This window comes from Ochotona princeps, chromosome X (assembly GCF_030435755.1).
Source record: "Ochotona princeps isolate mOchPri1 chromosome X, mOchPri1.hap1, whole genome shotgun sequence".
NCBI lineage: Eukaryota > Metazoa > Chordata > Mammalia > Lagomorpha > Ochotonidae > Ochotona > Ochotona princeps.
In genome coordinates this window covers 45,038,220-45,058,727 of record NC_080865.1, presented here as the reverse complement: position 1 = coordinate 45,058,727, position 20,508 = coordinate 45,038,220, and the positions used below count along the sequence as shown (strand labels likewise).

The 20,508-nt window shown below is 45.7% G+C and overlaps 1 pseudogene; it reads left to right on the top strand.

Annotated features, from left to right (window-relative positions):
• Positions 1–8,786: 8,786 nt before the first annotated feature.
• LOC101522238 (CYFIP-related Rac1 interactor B-like) lies at positions 8,787–9,682 on the top strand (annotated as a pseudogene).
• The last annotated feature ends 10,826 nt before the right edge of the window (positions 9,683–20,508 follow it).

Here is a 20,508-nt window from a genome sequence, read left to right as displayed (position 1 = left end):
TCTTGGGAAAAGCTTGAGCTCAAACCGTGCGGCGTTCATGCCCCCACTGTACTATGTCCCTGGCACAATTTCGAATGCGTTCTACATTCGTGTGCCTACAAGACAGGCTCGAGAACCCAAATCAGAGAGTAAATCACAAGAAAGTGGTGGAGTGCAGGAATGAAGAATTTAGTCGCTGCCTTGACGTAATTAGATACAGTGAAAGAACAGGTAAAGTCGCAGTCACAACATAGCACCCTGCTATGGGCGCATGAATGAATGGGACATGTTATATCTGAATCAGGAAAGGCACTTCAACTGTGCAGAAAGGGAAAGACACTACGGCAGAGGGAACCACAAATGCAAAGGCACTGATGAATTCAACACTAAGATATCTACTGAAAATTGCTATATATATATATATATATATAAAGTCCGGATGCCATCAACTATAATCCTTTGAGGGAGCAGGTAGCCTTTGTATGCTGAATCCCCCCTCTTTTGTTAATCATCGAGAGGTTTATCATGTATTTTTACTTCTATACCATGCCATAAATTCTTAGAGAATGGGCTCCAGCAGCTCAAGCTCCTTTCCAAACTGCTTCTGACAGGGTGGGCTTCTCTAAACGCAACAGGCTGGCGGTTCATTTGAACCCAGGGAGCTTCTTTCATGTTCTGATAATTTTCCTTCACATGTTTCCGAAAGCTCTCTCAGCTGTGAGGAGGTTTAATATGTTCAACACACATAGGAATTTTCGTGGCAAGGATTTTGCCTTTAACTTGTTTATGACAATGCCAACAGCATACTGGGTAACACTGCAGAATCTTCCAGCATTGCCAAGGTAACATCTATGGAGCATTCCTTTTTGAACAGCACCCATTACTTTGATATCTACAGTGTCACCATTCTTGTAGATGTCCATGTATTTGACCAAAGGAACAACTCCATGGTTCCTAAAAGGCCAGGAGAACGTGCACTAGGTGTTTTTCTTCTTTCCCTTTGTTTGTGTTCATCATCTTAGCAAATTACTGGAAGATGGTGGTTCTGGCCAAAAGACTGTACATTGAATGTTAAAGAATCTGAAGCTTGGGCCAAGTGCAGTGGCCTAGAGGCTAAAATCCTCACCTTGAACATGCCGGGATCCCATATGGGCGCTGGTTCTAATCCCGGCAGCTCCACTTCCCATCCAGCTCCCTGCTTGTGGCCTGGGAAAGCAGTTGAGGACGGCCCAATGCATTGGGACCCTGCACCCACATGGGAGACCTGGAAGAGGTTCCTGGCTCCTGGCTTTGGATCGGCACAGCACCGGCCGTTGTGGTCACTTGGGGAGTGAATCAATGGACAGAAGCTCTTCCTGTCTCTCCTCCTCTCTGTATATCTGACTTTGTAATAAAAAATAAAATAAATCTTTAAAAAAAAGAATCTAAAGTTTACTCTAAAAGAAGTGCAGACTACTGAAGGCCTTTAAAGAGACCAGCCTCACGATCAGATTTAAATTTTAAGATCACTCTAAACAGTGTTTAAGATTAATTTGAGGAAGATATAACTGGAGGTAGACCAGATTGAGGGCAGTGTGTGATGAGACAGTGACAGTGGGGAAAATTCTCGAAAATCAGTGAGACTTTGAGTTGAAAAATATTTTTGACTAATTGCATGTGGAGGGCAAATGAGAATTGTGATTCTAATAGTACTCTTGGGTTTCAGAATGGGGTTTATGGATGAAACACTGAACTAGGAAACACAGCAGGAAGGATGATGAGTTCAATCTGAGGAACTGAGTTTGAAGAGCATATATTCAGAGAACTGATCATGCAGAGGGAGATCTGATCAGAGATAAACTTGATACTTCAGGTTTCCTTGAGTTCTCCTAAAGGAACTATCCAGACTGGTGGAGACAGAGTGCAGCAGACCCAGGACAGTACCATCTATGAAGAAGAAACAATAAGGGGAAAAAAATCATAAACACAAAACTTGACAAAAACTGAAAAAAATAAAAAGCAGGGAGACATTTTATGCAATCCTTAGGACAATGCAGTCCACAGCAGAGTGCCTGCATTTGAGTTCCAGCTCCACTTCAGATTCAAACTTCCTGTTATAGTATACCTGGGAGGCATCAGATGATGAATCTATACTTGGGACCCTGTCATTCAGATTTTTTTTAAAAGATTTATTTATTTTATTACAGTCAGATAGGTGTACAGAGAGGAGGAGAGACAGAGAGGAAGATCTTCCGTCCAGGCTCGGCTAGGTTTCAACCCCAACTGAGCCATGTATGAGCTATATGTGGGTATGGACAAGCCGTGGCTGGGCTGAAACTCTCAACAGCAGGAACCAGAATGGGTTGAAGAGCGGTGCTGGCCGAAGGACCTGCTGGAATGCGTGAAGCCTGACACCAGGAAGGGGTCTGATGGAGGAATCTGAACAGTTCCTCTGACAGGACACTGACCCTACAAATAAACGCAGGAAGCATGGAGGTAAACAACCCAGAAGAGGCTTTGGAAAGTGTCCCACTGTCATACATTTGGCTCGGATTGGGGACGGACCAGGCTGAGTCAGTTCACGTCATCCACTGGCAAGTCCGAGCGCTGGAACTGTGTGGGGGTTGGGCCAGGTTTGGTTGTGATAAAAACAGTACACAACACAAAATGCCAAGGCAAAGTGGCCTGTGCCAGTAGGGAATGCAGCACCCAACCAGCACACCTCCCACTGATTTAGGTGAGGGACGAGTGTGTGATGGGCAGAGCCAGGAAGAGCTGCAATACTCGTTGGTTCCAATGGAGGTCGGGGCTCAGAATAGAACCAACCCAGGGGTTACAACCACCAGCTGATCGGAGTGATGGACTGTGGCGGGCACCGTGCTTACTAGTAGTGCATGTAGGAGCCTGGACTGGGAATGCCTCAAAGTTTCTTTGGGGATTCCCCTGAACAAAATGGAGGAATCAAAACATTAACCAAGAAAAGATAGAAGATGGAGTAGATCAATCAACCACCTCAGCTATATGTTTGCAGCGAAAAACTGGACAAGGGGAAACTCTAAGATGGACTGTGTCAATCAGTGGACTCTGCACCAGCCTCATCGTACCTGGATTGTTGCTGATGATATGTTGGAGCTTCTAATTGATCGGGATGACACTCTGCTGGCTCTGCCTTCAAACCTGAGAGGGCCTCCCTAAGAGGCCGTTGAACTTGACTGGACAAGTGGGATGCTGGACTCTGTATGGTGTGAGCTTGTAATTAGGGAATCCCAACGGAACTTGAGCTGTGGTTATGCATCAAGATAAAGGAATTCACCATGGGGGAAGGGTTTGGGGTGAAGGGGGGAGAATCCCAGTACCTATGAAATTGTGTCATGTAATACAATGTAATTAATGAATAAATGAATAGAAAAAAAAAAAGATCTTCCGTCCAATGACTCACTCCCCAAGTGAGCCGCAACGGCCGGTGCGCGCCAATCCGAAGCCGGGAACCAGGAACCTCTTCCGCGTCTCCCACGCGGGTGCAGGGTCCCAAAGCTTTGGGCTGTACTCGACTGCTTTCCCAGGCCACAAGCAGGGAGCTGGATGGGAAGTGCAGCTGCCGGGACTAGAACTGGCGCCCATATGGGTTCCTGGGGCGTTCAGGGTGAGGACTTTAGCTGCTAGGCCACTGTGCTGGGCCCTGTCATTCAGATTTGAATGGAATTCTGGCCTTCTGGTTTATGCCTGGCCTAATCTCTGCTATTGTAGTCATTTGAGGAGTGAACTAGGAGATGAAAGATCTCTGTCTTTGCATTTCAGGGAAGATGAAAATAAATAAATAAACTTTAAAAGGAATTGTCAGTGGGACATCAGCAAGAAATAAAGCAGAATTTCATAGAAGCCAAATAATAAAATAAGTTCCAATGGGGAATTCTATAATGAAAATAAGAAAACACTTATAAAAGAAATTGAAAAACAAAAAAATAGAAAGACCTCCCATTTTCGTGGATTGAAAGAATATTAAGATATTCATACTACCCAAAGTGATTTACAGGTCAAATGCAATCGCTACCAACTACATTCTTCATAGAGCTAGAAAAAAAAAAATCCTAAAATTCATGTCAAAACACCAAAAATCCTGGATAGCTAAAGCTATCATGAACAAGAACAAAGTTGTAACTGTCACAATCCCAAATTTGGAAACACACTATAGCACTTTACAACTAAAATGACATGATTCTGGCATTAAAATCAGACCTATAGACTAATGGGACAGAATAGAAACTCCAGAAATAAATCCACACATTGCTTACTTACTTCTGATAAAGGAACTAGAATCGTATCTTAGAGAAGGGATAGTCTTGGAAAATTTAATATTCATATGAAAAGATTTTGAAGCAAGACACACATATTACTTACCTTGTACAAAAATCAGTTCAAAATAGATCAAACACATAAATTAAGACAGGGGCCTGGCACAGGGGCCTAGCAGCTAAAGTCCTCCCCTTGAACATGCTGCGATCCCATATGGGCGCCAGTTCTAATCCCTGCAGCCCCACTTCCCATCCAGCTCCCTGCTTGTGGCCTTTGAAGGCAGTTGAGGACGGCCCAAAGCCTTGGGACCCTGTACCCTATGTGGGAGACCTGGAAAAGGCTCCTGACTCCTGGCTTCAGATCAGTATGGCTCTGGCCATTCTGGCAGCTTGGGGAATGAACCATCCGATGGAAAATCTTCCTCTTTGTCTTTCCTCTCTCTCTCTCTCTCTCTCTCTCTCTCTCTCTCTATATATATATATATATATATATATGTGTGTGTGTGTGTGTGTGTGTATGTATATATGCATATATATACATATATATCTGACTTTGCAATAAAAATAAATCTTTAAAAAAATTAAGATAGGACATCATTAATATTAGAAAAAATATAGGGAGAACACTTAAAGATATTGATATGGATGATATAGATTGATATGTTTTTTGGATTATAATCCAAAGCATAGGCCACAAAACAAAAACCAGACAAACTTTTTTGTAGGAATGGGCCTTGGACACAGCTTATGACAACTACATCCCATGTTAGAATTTGAAGTTTGGGCCCGGCGGCGTGGCCTAGCGGCTAAAGTCCTCGCCTTGAAAGCCCGGGGATCCCATATGGGCGCCGGTTCTAATCCCGACAGCTCCACTTCCCATCCAGCTCCCTGCTTGTGGCCTGGGAAAGCAGTTGAGGACGGCCCAATGCATTGGGACCCTGCACCCGCGTGGGAGACCCGAAAGAGGTTCCTGGTTCCCGGCTTCGGATTGGCGCGCATCGGCCCGTTGCGGCTCACTTGGGGAGTGAGTCATTGGACGGAAGATCTTCCTCTCTGTCTCTCCTCCTCTCTGTATATCTGACTTTGTAATAAAAATAAATAAATATTTAAAAAATAAATAAATCTAAAAAAATGAAAAGAACCATTTTTAAAAAAAGAATTTCAATTTTAATCAAGGCTCCCTTTTTCTGACCCAATGTATTGCTAAGGCATACTGGGAAAGCAGCAGTAGATGGCGCTATCACCCATGTAGGAAACCGATGGAGAGCTACTAGGCTCCTAGCTTTTAGCTGACCCAGTCTTAGCTGTTGGGAGCATTTAGACAGTGAATGGTTGGGGCTGGACCAGGCTGAATCCAGGATCCTGAAATTCCATCCAGGTCTTCCACATGGATGGCAGGAGCCCAAATATTTGGGCCATCTTCTGCTGCTTTCTCAGGTGCGTTAGCAGTGAGCTTGATCAGAAGTGAAGCATCGGGCCCGGCGGCATGGCCTAGCGGCTAAAGTCCTCACTTTGAAAGCCCTGGGATCCCATATGGGCACCGGTTCTAGTCCCGGCAGCTCCACTTCCCATCCAGCTCCCTGCTTGTGGCCTGGGAAAGCAGTCGAGGACAGCCCAAAGCTTTGGGACCCTGCACCCGCGTGGGAGACCTGGAGGAAGTTCCTGGCTCCTGGCTTCGGATCAGCTCAGCTCTGGCCGATGTGGTCACTTGGGGAGTGAATCATTGGAAGGATGATCTTCCTCTCTGTCTCTCCTCTCTGTGTATCTGACTTTGTAATAAAAATAAATAAATCTTTAGAAAAAAAAGTGTAGCATCAACTACTTGACTGAGCATCCGTATAGGATGCCAGCATGACAAGTTGCCTTAATTTGCTGCACAACAATGTCAGTCTCAACTCCCATGCTTTATTTTTTTAAAAAAAGGAAATTTCCATACATCAAAGGGAACTACAGAGTGAAGAGACAACCAATAGACTTGGGTTAATATCCACAAAAATGTATAAAGAATCCAAAAGGCTAAATAACAAGATACAAAACAATTCACTTCAACCTTCAGAAATGGCCAAAATATCTGAATACACATTTCTCAGAAGAAAAAAAGAAAAATGGTCAATCAGTGCATGGAAAAAGGCTCAGTATCACTATCCTTCAGGAATATGCAAGTCAAAACCACAACCAGGTGTCACCTTATTACAACTGGACTGGCTATTGTCAAAAATAAAGAAAATGTCCAGTGCGATACTCAAGTGGCTAAGCCCTCACCTTGCATGCATCAGGGTCCCATATAAGCGCGGGACAAGGCCCCGCTGCTCCACTTCCGCCAGCTCTATGCCTGCGGACTGGGAAAGTAGTGGAGGATGGCCCAGAGCCTTGGGACCCTGCAACCACTTGGCAGACCCAAAAGAAACTCCTGGCTCCTGGCTTCAGATCAGTTGGTTCAACTTGGGCCATTGTGGACACTTGGAGAGTGAACCAGTGGACAGAAGATCTTTCGCTGTGTCTCTCCTTCTCTCTGTAAATCTTTCCAACAAAAATTAATAAATCGTTCTTTTTTAAAGAAGACTAAAAATACTGAGGAAGTTGAGAAAGGGAAGGGGATGCTTACACACTGTTCATGAGAATGCAAATAAATATAGCCATTATTGAGAATAGCATAGAGGTTCCTCGAAAAAAAAATGAAAAACAGAACACAATACGACCCAGCTATATTCCATTTGACCATAAATCCAGAAAAATGGAAATCAGCCAATGGGACTTGCAGTTCCATGTCCATCGCAGCATTATTCACAGTAGCGAAGACATGAAATCAGTCCAGATGGCCATCAATGGACAAATGGATTTTTACATGGCATATTTTTATTTTTTTTTTGAGATTTATTTATTTTTATTACAAAGTCAGATACACAGAGAGGAGGAGAGACAGAGAGAAGATCTTCCGTCCGATGATTCACTCCCCAAGTGACTGCAATGGCCAGTGCTGAGCCAATTTGAAGCCAGGAGCCAGGAACTTCCTCCAGGTCTCCCACACGGGTGCAGGATCCCAAAGCTTTGGGCCGTTCTCGATTGCTTTCCCAGGCCACAAGCAGGGAGTTGGATGGGAAGCAGGGCTGCGGGGATTAGAATCAATGCCCATATGGAATGTTGGCACGTGCAAGGCAAGAACTTTTTAGCTGCCAGGCCACTGCGCCGGGCCCTACATGGCATATTTTTGCAATGGTGTATTATTTACTCACAAAGGAAAATGAAATGGGGCCTAGCACAATGGCTTAATGGCTAAATCCTCACCTTGCAAGTGCTGGGATCGTATTTGGGCAGTACTTCGTGTCCAGACTGTTCCACTTCCCATCCAGCTCCCTGCTTGTGGCCTGGGAAAGCAGTAGAGGATGGCCTGAAGCCTTGGGACCCTGCACTCGTGTAAAAAATCCAGAAGACATTCCTGGCTCCTGGCTTTGGATAGACTCAGCTCCAACCGTTGTGAAGTATGCCAGAGGACCAAAGATCTTTCTCTCTGTCTCTCCCTCTCTCTCTTAAAAACAAACAAACAAACAAACAAAAACACTGCCTTTCCAATAAAAATAGATAAATCTGATATTTTCAAACATGTGGATGGAGCTGGAGATAATTATAGTAAGTAAAACTTCACAGGACGACAGGTAGCATATTGTTTCTTGCATGTGGACGTTAAATACACATACATATATACACATAGTCCTACACACATATTCTATTTGAATTAGAAATGGTGATTACTACAGCTCATTGAGGCTCCACCACAAGGGCAGGTGCAGAGGGGCTTCAGGTTGTGCAGCCTCAGCTCCCATGCTCCGAGCCCTTGGCTCCCCCTAGCGCTGCTGAGGAGCCATTGCCGTCCTTGGCTCGGAGAAGGCAGAGGAGCCTAGGAGGATAGAAGGACTTGGGACAGAATCATCAGGGGGACTCTTCTTAAAATTTTGACGTGTACAGACCTTGAGAAGGGACCATTTATTCTTGATTTTGAGAGTGAGATAATTTTATATCTGTTTCTCCTTGTCTGCGGTAGGCTGAATTTGTCTTGCACTATATGACTGGCTTTTCTTAGCTATCCTTTTTTAACTGCTTTGTATTACTGAGCTGTGGATTGTTTGAGGACAACTTCTGGCACCTTCTAGAACTGGAAGTCACATTTTTCTAGATTAAATTATGATGACAAAATATCTCTGATTTTTTATATGAGATTTCATATAGTTGGTGATGGTTTTATTACAAGATCTGTGTATGAAGTCATTTTTCATGAAAAATATTTTGGTGGAAAGGAAAAACAATGTCAAGATTGATTAATAGAAGCAATATATAAATATAACATGGAATCAGCATTTTTGTTGGACTCTGGAAAATTGACCAGGATTCAATTACTATATGTGCTTGTTGAAGTATTTTAAGTATAAATTAGTTTATGAAGGCCATTCAGAACTCAGTGATTTGGGCATAATATTAAAAGATGCCCAGCCTACAGAATCTGAGAAGGAAATTTATAATCAGCTAGATACGTGTTTTACACTCTGTTTTGATGAGCTCAAGATGACAAATCCTGCCATACAGGATGGTTTCAGCTACTATAGAAGAACACTGACTCGCATGAGGATCAATAATGTTCCAGCAGAAGGAGAAAATGAAGTGAATAACAAATTGGCAAACTGAATGTTTTTAGTTTATGTGGAGGCAACCCCAATGCTGAAAGCCTTAAGTGATGCAGCAACAAAATTTGTCTCAGAGAACAACTTACCAACAGAAAATACCACAGATTGTCTAAGCAGCATAGATCATGTGTGCAGAGCCATGCTGGAAACACCAGAATACAGAAGCAAGTTTACAAACGAAGAGACAGTGTCCTTCTGCTTGAGAGTAATGGTGGGTGTCATCACACTCCACAACCACATGCATCTACTAGGAGCATTTGCCAAAACTTCCAAAATCAGCATGAAACGTTGTATCAAAGTTTTGTTTTTTTTTTTTTTTTAAGATTTCTTTTTAAATGGAAAGTCAGATATACAGACAGGAGGAGAGGCAGAGAGGGAGATCTTCCATCTGACAATTCACTCCCCAAGTAGCTGCAAGGACCAGAGCTGAGCTAATTCAAAGCCAGAAGCCTCTTCCAGGTCTCCCACGTGGATGCAGGGTCTCAAGGCTTTGCGCCGTCCTTGACTGCTTTCCCAGGCCACAGACAGGGAGCTGGATGGGAAGTGGGGCTGCCAGGGCATGATCCGGTCCCCATATGGGATCCTGGGCGTGCAAGGCAAGGACTTTAGCCATTAGGCTACCACACTGGGTCCTATATCAAGCTTCTTAAGGACCAGCCTCCCAACAGTTTAGAAAGTCTAAATGGTCTCAGGTACACAACAAAACATTTGAATGATGACACTACCTCCAAACAAATTCAATCTATGCTGCAGTAAAAATTCTAGAATGAGCACTTGCTGTGGACAGAAGACAGTATTCTGCAATGATTGAGAATGCAGTTTTTCAGTCTCCGTCTCTCCTCCTCTCTGTACATCTGACTTTCCACTTAACACTTCAAAAATAAATTTTTAATTTTAAAAAAAGATTTATTTATTTTTATTGCAAACTCAGATATATATAAAGAGGAGGAGAGACAGAAAAGATGCTCTTCCATCTGATGAGTCACTCCCTAAGTGACTGCAGTGGCTGGTGCTGCGCCGATCCAAATCAGGAGCCAGGAGCTTTTCCGCATCTCCCACACGGGTGCAGGGTCCCAAGGCTTTGGGCCGTCCTCAACTGCTTTCCCGGACCACATGCAGGGAGCTGGATGGGAAGCGGAGCTGCCGGAATTAGAACCGGCGCCCATATGGGATCCCAGTGCATTCAGGACGAGGAGTTTAGCCGCTAGGCCACTGTGCCGGGCCCTAAAAAATAAATTTTTTAAATAGCTGGGAAGAAAATAAGTAGGGCTATAATCAGAAATCATGTAAGTCTACAATGAAAAATATAAAATCTGTATATAAAAGTGTTGGCTCTGACAGGTTTGGTTCATGCTATGTACAAGGAATGACTCATTGCCACCATTTAAGGCTGTTTAATGTAAAGCAAGGATGTTAAACAAGACATCTCACATGGCATGTTCTATGATTAGAAAGGAATAAAACAGTGGCATTGGGATGCTCTCAGATGGGGTGTTGTCCCTGATACCTTGTAGTAACAAAACCTCAAAATACATAAAACAAAAACTGGAAAAAATAACATAGCTAATGAAATTGATTAAAGTATGGGATTTAAAGTATTTGTTCACTTAATAGGCAAAGAAAAAGAATTCCCCTGTGCAGGTTCACTCTCCAAATGCCTACATTGGCTAGAGGCTAAAACTAGTAGCCAGGAATTTAATCTAGGTTTTCCATGTACGTGTGGCAGGAACCCAATTACTTGAACTATCACCAATGCCTCTCACAGACTTGCATTAGTGGGAGGCTGCGGTAAGGAGCCACAGTGACGAACCTGTAGGAAACAGGCAACCTACCTGGCACCTTAACCACCAGGCCAATCACCTACCTCCAAAGGGAGATACTTTAATACACTTTTTGCAATCTATAGAACAGACAACAACATAATGATCATTTAGACATTTTTAAAAGATTTAATCATTTGAAAAGCAGAGCGACATAAAGAGGCAGAGTGGAAGAGATCTTCTATCTTCTAACTTCAATTCATTTCCCAAATGTCTTCAAACAGCCAAGGCTGGGCCAGGCTGAAGCCAGGAGCCAGGAACTCCATTCAGGTCTCCCACATGGGTAGCAGAGGTTAAGTATTTGAGTCATTTTCCACTGTTTTCTGAGGCACATTGGCAGGAAACTGGGTCAGAAGCAGAGCAACAGGGATTTAAACTGGCACTCTGATACTAGGATGCTGACCCTACAAGCAGCTGTCTCCTGCCACAGCACCACTCCCTAGAAGTTTTAAACAATATGATGAAAAAACTTTATTTAATAGACATACATTGAAACTTGAACTCAATAATTACATAATACACATTATTTCCAAGTGCCCATAGAGCAGTTAAAACATTTTTTTTTAAAGATTTTAATTTTTATTACAAAGTCAGATACACAGAGAGAGGAGGAGAGACAGAGAGGAAGATCTTCCGTCCGATGTTTCACTCCCCAAGTGAGCCGCAACGGGCCGGTGCTGCGCCAATCCGAAGCCGGGAACCAGGAACCTCTTCCGGGTCTCCCACGTGGGTGCAGGGTCCCAATGCATTGGGCCGTCCTCAACTGCTTTCCCAAGCAAGAAGCAGAGAGCTGGATGGAAAGTGGAGCTGCCGGGATTAGAACCAGCGCCCATATGGGATGCCTGTGCATTCAAGGCGAGGACTTTAGCCGTTAGGCCACGGCGCCGGGCCCAGTTAAAACATTTATAGTGTAATATATAATAAAAGTACATCACAAAAATATACTAGGCTAGAAGTCATCATAACAGGTGTTAGTTAATTGGGGTCAGCGTGGTGGTTCAACATGCTAATCCACTTTGCAGCCCTGGCATCCCATATGGGTACCAGTTCTAGTCACACTTGCTCCACTTCCAAGCCTGCTTGCTGCTTGTGTCCTGGGAAAGCAGCAGAGGATGGCTCACAGCTTTGGGACCCTGCAGCCACGTGGGAGACTGGTTTTCTGGCTCAGCTCCAGCTGTTGAGGCCATTTGGGGAGAGAATCAGTGGATGGAAGATCTCTCTCTCTGCTAATTCTGCCTTTCAAATAAAAATAAATTCTTATTTTTATTGTTTTTAAAATTAATATTTGAAAGGCAGATATACAGAGAGAAGGACGCACAAAGAGAAATACCTTCCGTCCACTGGTTCACGCCCCAAGTGGCCCCAATGGCCAGAGCTGAGCTGATCCAAAGCTAGGAGCCAGGAGCCTCTTCTGGGTCTCCCATGCAGGTGAAGGTTCCCAAGGCTTTGGGCCATCCTCCACTACAAAGGCCACAAGTAGGGAGCTGTCTTGGAAGTGAAGCAGATGGGCCACAAACCAGCACCCCATGGGGTTCCGGTGCTTGCAAGAGGACTAGGCAATTGAGCCATCAGGCTGGGCCTCACTCCACCCATCCAATTTTCATCCATAGAAGTTTTAGTGCTTCTAGGGAATACTGTAGTAATATAGTGCTGGCCATGAACTCAGGTCTGATGCTCATTTTTATCTGGTGAGCAAATTTGTTTCTCAGGAAGAAAAGTTCAAGACAAACCACATAATATTCATAATAAGAACTAGTGATAAACTTAAGAGTCTGAATTCAAGATTTCCCCATTTATTCTTTTTGAACAAGGTCTCACTCAAAACACCCAAGTTGGGGATGACATGGTGATGCATAAGGTTAAGCCACTGTCTGCAACACTGGTATCCCATATAGGCACTGGCTGGCATCCTGGCTGCTCCATTTCTGCTCCATTCACCTGCTAATGCACCTGGGAAAGCAGCAGAGGATGGCCCAACTTCTTGGACTGCTGTACTCATGTGGAAAACCCAGAAAAAACTCCTGACTCCTGGCTTAATCCTGGCCCAGCCCCGGCTATTATGACCATCTGGGGGTGAACCAGCAGATGGCAGATTCTCTCTTTGTAACTCGGCATCTGGAGTAAACAAAATAAGTCTTTAAAAAATATATAACTTGTGGGTTTATTCTGAAATCAATGATGTGGTGTGTAGCATAACCTAACATAGGATAGCTGCTCAACCTGTGAAGCTATATGCCATGATTTGGATGCTTTTTTCCTCTTTCAAATTCATGTTGAAATTTAATCCACAATGCAACAGTAATGGGAAGTGTGGGCTTTGGGAGGTGACTGAGGTGGAGGAGGCAAAATGAAATGGATTAGACACCCTTAAAAAACACAAAACAGGGCAGGGCGCCGTGGCCTAGCGGCTAAAAGTCCTCGCCTTGAAAGCCCTGGGATCCCATATGGGCGCCGGTTCTGATCCCGGCAGCTCCACTTCCCATCCAGCTCCCTGCTTGTGGCCTGGGAAAGCAGTTGAGGACGGCCCAATGCATTGGGACACTGCACCCGCGTGGGAGACCCGGAAGAGGTTCCTGGTTCCCAGCTTCGGATTGGCGCGCACCGGCCCGTTGCGGCTCACTTGGGGAGTGAATCATTGGACGGAAGATCTTCCTCTCTGTCTCTCCTCCTCTCTGTATATCCGGCTTTCCAATAATAATAAAATCTTTAAAAACAAAACAAAACCAAACCAGCATGACATGCAGTGTTTCTCGCTTCGGGTAATGCAGGGACAAGACACCATCTTGAAAGCAGTGATCAAGCCGGGAGCTTGATCTTGGACTTTCCAGTCTCCACAGATTAGACAAATCAATTTCTACTGCTTACAATCACCTGGTCTATGACACTGCACACATGTACGCAGACACCATCCTTTTTATTTACCATTAGTAAATTTAGGGAAACAATGGGCTATTCTCCATTGGAGCTGAAGGCAGGAGCCCTCCATTATCCTCAAAAACTTTGCTCATGACCAAAAAGTCTCTCAGGTTCCTTTCCCAGCAAAAAAAAAAAAAAAAAAGAGAAGAGGAAGAAGAGGAGGAATTAAAGAAAAGGAAAGAAGGGAGAAAGAAAAATGCTGTGTCGTTGTTGTAGCAAAATGCGTTAAGCTGCGACATGCCAAGCAAACATCCCAACTCAGAAGTCCAATTTGAGTCCCAGCTACTTCATTTGTGATCCAACTTCCAACTAATGTGCTTGGAAAAGCAGCAGCAGATGGCCCAAGTGCTTGGGCCCCTGCCACCCACGTGGGAGATAAGAGTTCCTGGATCCTGGCTTTGGCCTGGCCCAACCCTGGCCATTGCTGCCATTTGGGAAATGAACCAGTAGATGAAGATTCTCTCTGTGTCTCTCTCTTGTTCTGCTTTTCAAATGGCTATATAAATAAATCTTTTTTTTTTTTTTAAAGATTTATTCATTTTATTACAGCCAGATATACACAGAGGAGAGACAGAGAGGAAGATCTTCCGTCCGATGATTCACTCCCCAAGTGAGCCGCAACGGGCCGATGCGCGCCGATCCGAAGCCGGGAACCCGGAACCTCCTCCAGGTCTCCCACGCGGGTGCAGTGTCCCAATGCATTGGGCCGTCCTCAACTGCTTTCCCAGGCCACAAGCAGGGAGCTGGATGGGAAGTGGAGCTGCCGGGATCAGAACCGGCGCCCATATGGGATCCCGGGGCTTTCAAGGCGAGGACTCTAGCCGCTAGGCCATGCCGCCGGGCCCATAAATAAATCTTTAAAAAATGGTGGCACAGGGCCCAGCAGCGTAACCTAGTGGTTAAAGTCCTCGCCTTAAACACACCGGGATCCCATATGGGCGCCAGTTCTAATCCCGGCGCCCCACTTCCCATCCAGCTCCTTGATTGTGGCCTGGGAAAGCAGTCGAGTACAGCCCAAAGCTTTGGGACCCTGCACCCGCATGGGAGACCCGGAAGAGGTTCCAGGTTCCCAGCTTTGGATTGGCACAGCACCAGACATTGCGGTCACTTGGGGAGTGAGTCATTGGATGGAAGATCTTCCCCTTTGTATATCTGACTTTATAATAAAAATAAATTAACCTTTAAAACAAATGGTGGCACATTGAAGGCAACAACATTGGTGGTAAACATTTTGTATAGTAGTTAAAACACTACTTGAAATACCCACATCCCGTATCAGAGTGCATGGCTTAAAGTCCTGGCTCTGCTCCTCATTCCGACTTCCTGCTAATGTGTCACATGTGAGGCATCAGGTGATGGCTCAAGTAGTTGAGTCGTTATCAGCCATATGGAAGACCTGGACTGAGTTTCCAGCTCCTGGCTTATTCCAGTACAGGCCTAATGAGGGCATCTGGGAAGTCAATCGGTGGATCAGAGATTTCTCAGTATGTCTGTCTTTCAAGTAAAGAAAACATTAACAAACAAGCAGTGAAAGCAACAATTTCTTATAAGTGAAGGGACCTGGAATGTGAGATGAGCCCCCTTAATAGAATTCACAGGTAACATCCGGTATTTCTGGGGAAAGGGGGAACCAAGCTGATCCCTCAACCGTATGCATAGTTAGGGAACAAGTAGGAAGGTGCTTACTGTAGCAACACTTCTGAGTAGGGCTTGGCGAGTTTGCTTAGAAGATTTTACACTTTATCAGGCAAGACAAGCCAGGGAGTCTGAGGAAAAGGTATTTGTGGCTATCCCATAGGGATTTCATGTTCACACCCTTTCACATTTCATTTCTGGTCTTTAGCATTCCGGAGCACTGTCACAATCAGTAACAGTATGATGAGTAGACCGGGCCATATGTAGAGACCTCAGATTGCTAAGAGGATTCTCATTATCAGGCTGCATGTCTTGTCATCCTAACTAAAACACATTCTGATTTGAGTGTAGGGAGCAAGGTTTACTTTTACTTTATAAAAGGCATTCTGGAGTATTACAAGCACTTCTCTTGTTATCCCACCTTCAAGACAGTGCCATCTCTTTACTGTTAGTGGGGTTTAAAATTCCATTTGGTTTATTGTATCTCCTACATTTCTTTTTTTTTGACCATAAGTCTTTTCTTCAGAGAGGAAAATTTTTTGGCAGCAAGTCACAAGGGTTGTCATTTAATGCTGAGGAAAACAAACTTGACTAAAAGGAACTAATCACCGCCCTACACACAGATGATAAGATGATAATTCAAAGTTGGCTAACTGGGCCCGGCAGCGTGGCCTAGTGGCTAAAGTCCTCACCTTGAATGCGCTGGGATCCCATATGGGCGCCGGTTCTAATCCCGGCGGAGGTTCCTGTTTCCCGGCTTTGGATTGGCACAGCACCGGCCGTTGTGCTCACTTGGGGAGTGAATCATTGGATGGAAGATCTTCCTCTCTCTCTCCTCCTCTCTGTATATCCGGCTTTCCAATAATAATAAAATCTTAAACAAAAAAATATTCTCCATGTACTTACCATTTCATCTTGTATACAGATAGAAGACCATATAGGAAGTTGATATTTATAATAGTGGATTTGTTAGTACCCTTTAACGTAAAAATACTGTTTAAATCGTAAACATTTTCTCAGGATTAGTTAGCCAACTTTTTTTTTTTCTTTTAAGATTGATTTACTGTTATTACCAAGTCAGATATACAGAGAGGAGGAGAGACAGAGAGGAAGATCTTCCATCCGATGTTTCACTCCCCAAGTGAGCCGCAACGGGCCGGTGCGCACCAATCCGAAGCTGGGAACCAGGAACCTCTTCCAGGTCTCCCACGCGGGTGCAGGGTCCCAAAGCTTTGGGCCGTCCTCGACTGCTTTCCCAGGCCACAAGCAGGGAGCTGGATGGGAAGTGGAGCTGCCGGGATTAGAACCGGCGTCCATATGGGATCCCGGGGCTTTCAAGGCGAGGACTTTAGCTGCTAGGCCACGCCGCCGGGCCCGGAGAATTTTTTTTTAAAGATTACTTATTGGAAAGGCAGATATATTGAGAGGAGAGACAGAGTAAAAGATCTTGCATCTGATGATTCATTCCCTAAGTAACCACAACGGCTGGAACTGAGCTAATTCGAAGCCAGGAGCCAGATCCTCTTCCGGGTCTCCCAAGTGGGTGCAGGGTCCCAAAGCTTTGGGCCATCCTCGACTGCTTTCCCAGGCCACAAGCAGGAAGCTGGATGGGAAGCAGGGCTGCCGGGATTAGAACCGGCGTCCATACGGGATCGTAGCGTGTGCGAGTTTAACTGCTAGGCTACCATGCCGGGCCCTGTGTGAAAAATATTAAAAACACAAAACACGTTTTTTAGGCCTGGCGCAATGGCCTAGTGGCTAAAGCCCTCACCTTGCATGTGCTGGCATCCTATGTGGATGCCAGTTCATGTCCTGGCTATTTCACTTCCCATCCAGCTCCCTGCTTGCAGCCTGGGAAAGCAGTAGAGAATGGCCGAAAACCTTGGGACCCCCTCGCCTGCATGGGAGACCTGGAAGATGCTTCTATTTTCCGGCTTCAGGTCAGCTGCAGCCATTGTTACCAACTGGGGAGCAAACCAGCAGATGAAAGTTCTTTCTGTATCTCCTTCTCTCTGTGTATCTGCCTTTTCTTTTTTTTTTAAAGATTTATTTTTTATTGCAAACTCACATATACAGAGAGGAGGAGAGACAGAGAAGATCTTCCGTCCGATGATTCACTCCCCAAGTGACAACAATGGTGGAAGCTGCGCTGATCCGAAGGCAGGAGCCAGGAACTTCCTCTAAGTCTCCTACACAGGTGCAGTGTCCCAAAGCTTTGGGCCGTCCTTGACTGCTTTCCCAGGCCACAAGCAGAGAGCTGGATGGGAAGTGGAGCTGCTGGGGTTAGAACCAGTGTCCATATGGGATCCCGGCACGTTCAAGGCGAGGACTTCAGCTGCTAGGCCACCATGCTGGGCCCCCCTTTAAAAAAAAAAAATTATTTGTGCATTTGAACGGCAGAGTTAGAGAAAGCAAGATCTGTCATTAGCTGATTCACTCTCCAAGTGATGGCGGCAGCAGCAGTAGCAGCAGTAGCAGCCAAGTTTGGGCTAAGCCATGTCCAGGAGCCTGGAGCTCTATCCTGGTCTCACAGGTGGGTGGCAGGGGCCCATGGAGCTCATCTTCTGCTGCTTTCTTTGGTGAATTAGCAGGGAGCTGTAAGTTAGTTGATTCAAAGCCATAAGTCTCTTTTGGCTTCCTCCATGGTTGCAGGGTCCCAAGGACTTGGCTCATCCTCTGCTGCTTTCCTAGGACATAAGCAGAGAACCAGATCAGAAATGAAGCAACTAGGACTAAAACCGGTGCCCTCATGGGATGCCAGCACTGCAGGCAAAGGATTAGTATGTAAGCCACTGTGCCAACCCTAGCATGCTGGATTCCTGCTGCAGGCACATCTTAGGTAAAGGTTGGAAGCTTCTGACATGTCAAATTCACATGATAGTCACGGCAGCTGTCACCTTTGACTTGGTATCACCCATGGGTAAGTGATGGCGACAATTATTGATAAGTGCTGAGTATGGATCCAAGGACTTCAGGTTTCCCTACACCAGTCTCTGTTACTTTGTTGTACAGAGATACAGGCCTGTGAATTTGACAAGTTTTAAAAATTTTATTTTTGATGATGTTTACATAGTTGAGAAGGATCTATGCCCATGTGGATCACTGATTACGGTGGGGAGGGTTGGGTATGGCGGAAATTGGATGACAGTTGCCTCAATTTTTTTTCTTTTTGTATATGGGAGAAGAGAAGGGGAGAGGACTGCTTCCAGCAGCCTAACTGCATCAGGACCCGGGGATTGGGGACGGAAACTTAATGTCATTCTGGGGTCCCCGATGTGGGATATTTTGTTGAGTTCTGATATTTTGTTGATTTCATTGCTCCAAGGATGACGAAATCCTTCCAAAATCCATTGGCTGATTTAGTCCACCTTACAATTTTCACTCGCCCAGATACATGCTGTTAAAGCTTGGCTGCGGAAGCTGTTCAGTTTGTTCTGCCCTCCATTCTCTGCAGTCCTCAGTAATGGGATGTGTCATGGCCCCCATGTGTATGTGGGCATGCTGTCCAATGCACAGACTTCAACAACTGAGAAAGTTCTGACACACACGCTCCAGTCTGACCACAGATCCTGTGATTTTCTGATTTTTCCCTATGATGGGAGTTTTGAATCCACTAGTCTAGTTGCAGGGGAGGGGGAGGTTGTCTTCAAAGAAACCTCACCAGAGACTGGTCCAGTCCATCACACATCCCATTCGGCTCTTGCCCACTTTGAGCCCCAGATCTTGCACTTTCCAGGTGGTGCTGCAGTCCAGCCTGGCAAGACCTGACCCTAGTCCCAGAACTTTCCAGCTGATACTGTGGCAAAGTCTGACCAGCACGTACTTATGCTGGCTCATGCGTGCACTAGTGGTTGCTAAGCCCAGCCTGGCTCTCCCCCTAATCCAGCTCACATTCAGCCCAACAGGTTTTTTAGCCTTGCCCAGCTCTGACCCAGCACAGTCAAGCCCATCTACTGGCTTGGCCTTTGCCATAAGGTGCTGCAGTTTGGCTGGCCTGGTTTGCTCCCAGTCCCAACTTTCGCTGTTAGATGCTGCAGCCTAGGTCTACCCAGCCTGCCCACATTCCTGGCTTTCATGCAAACTTGGTAGGTGTGATAGCCCAGCCCAGCATGGCCCATACTCCATCCTGGCTCTTGCACATGCCAGTTCGTTAGGATTTGACTTGGTCCTGCCCAGCCATCACCCCAGAGGCAACACACACACACCTGCCAGCAAGTGGAGCAGCCTTGCTCAAACTGACCAACACCCAGCCCTGACTCACATGTTCACCAGTGGGAGTTACAGCCCACTGGGGGAGTTGCCCAAGTTCCCCTACCAGGCCCATTCCCAGACCCAAATTTCACACATGCCACAAGGTACTAGGCTCTTACCGCACAATTTGCCTCCCAGTCTTGGTCCTTGTGTGTACTGGTGGATGTTGTGCTTCAGTCAGCCCAACACCCACTCTTGGGTGCGCCCGCAGCTGCTACAGCCTGAATAAGCCCGGCTTGTTCCCAACCCCAGTATCCATGAAAGTTGGTAAGTTTCATGGCCATGCCTAGCTCAGCCTGTTACTACCCCAGCTCTGGGGAAAACCAGTAGATACTGTACTCCTACAGGGGTGAGCCCACATATCCCCTACAGAATCTGCTCCCAGACATGGGTCTCTTACCTGCTAGTTAGTGTCATAGCCAGGCCAATGTGCCCCATCCCCTGTTCCAACACTCACTGGTGGGTAGTGTGGCCTAGCCCTGACAGGAAGGCCTCCCAGCTATGGCTTTCACGTGCTCTGGTGGGTGGGGGTCCATGCTAACTAATCCAGCTCAGGTCTCTGTTGTGGGTGGGTGCATTAGTCTGACCCCGAAAGGTCTTCCAGCTTCTTCCTTATAACTGCTCGGTCTCAGCCCCCTTGCTTACCTGCAAGTACAGTGCCTTGTTGATGGAAGTCCCCCAGAAGTCATTCCTCACATGTAATGTTTCTCTAGGAGCAGCTGCATGGTGTCAGCAGCATGGTGGTCATCTGACCCCAGGCCAGTCAGCCACACTGATCAACTGCTAGGAGTCAGTTAAGCTGTGCCAAGTAACATGTGCTGGACCATCACTTGGTGTTTGATACTTATGAGGGAGGGGCGCACACACAGATCGAGAAAGATCTTCCATCCGCTGGTTCACTTTCTAAATGATCACAGCTGGTGTGAAGCCAGGGGCCAGGAGCTTCTGAGTCTCTCATGT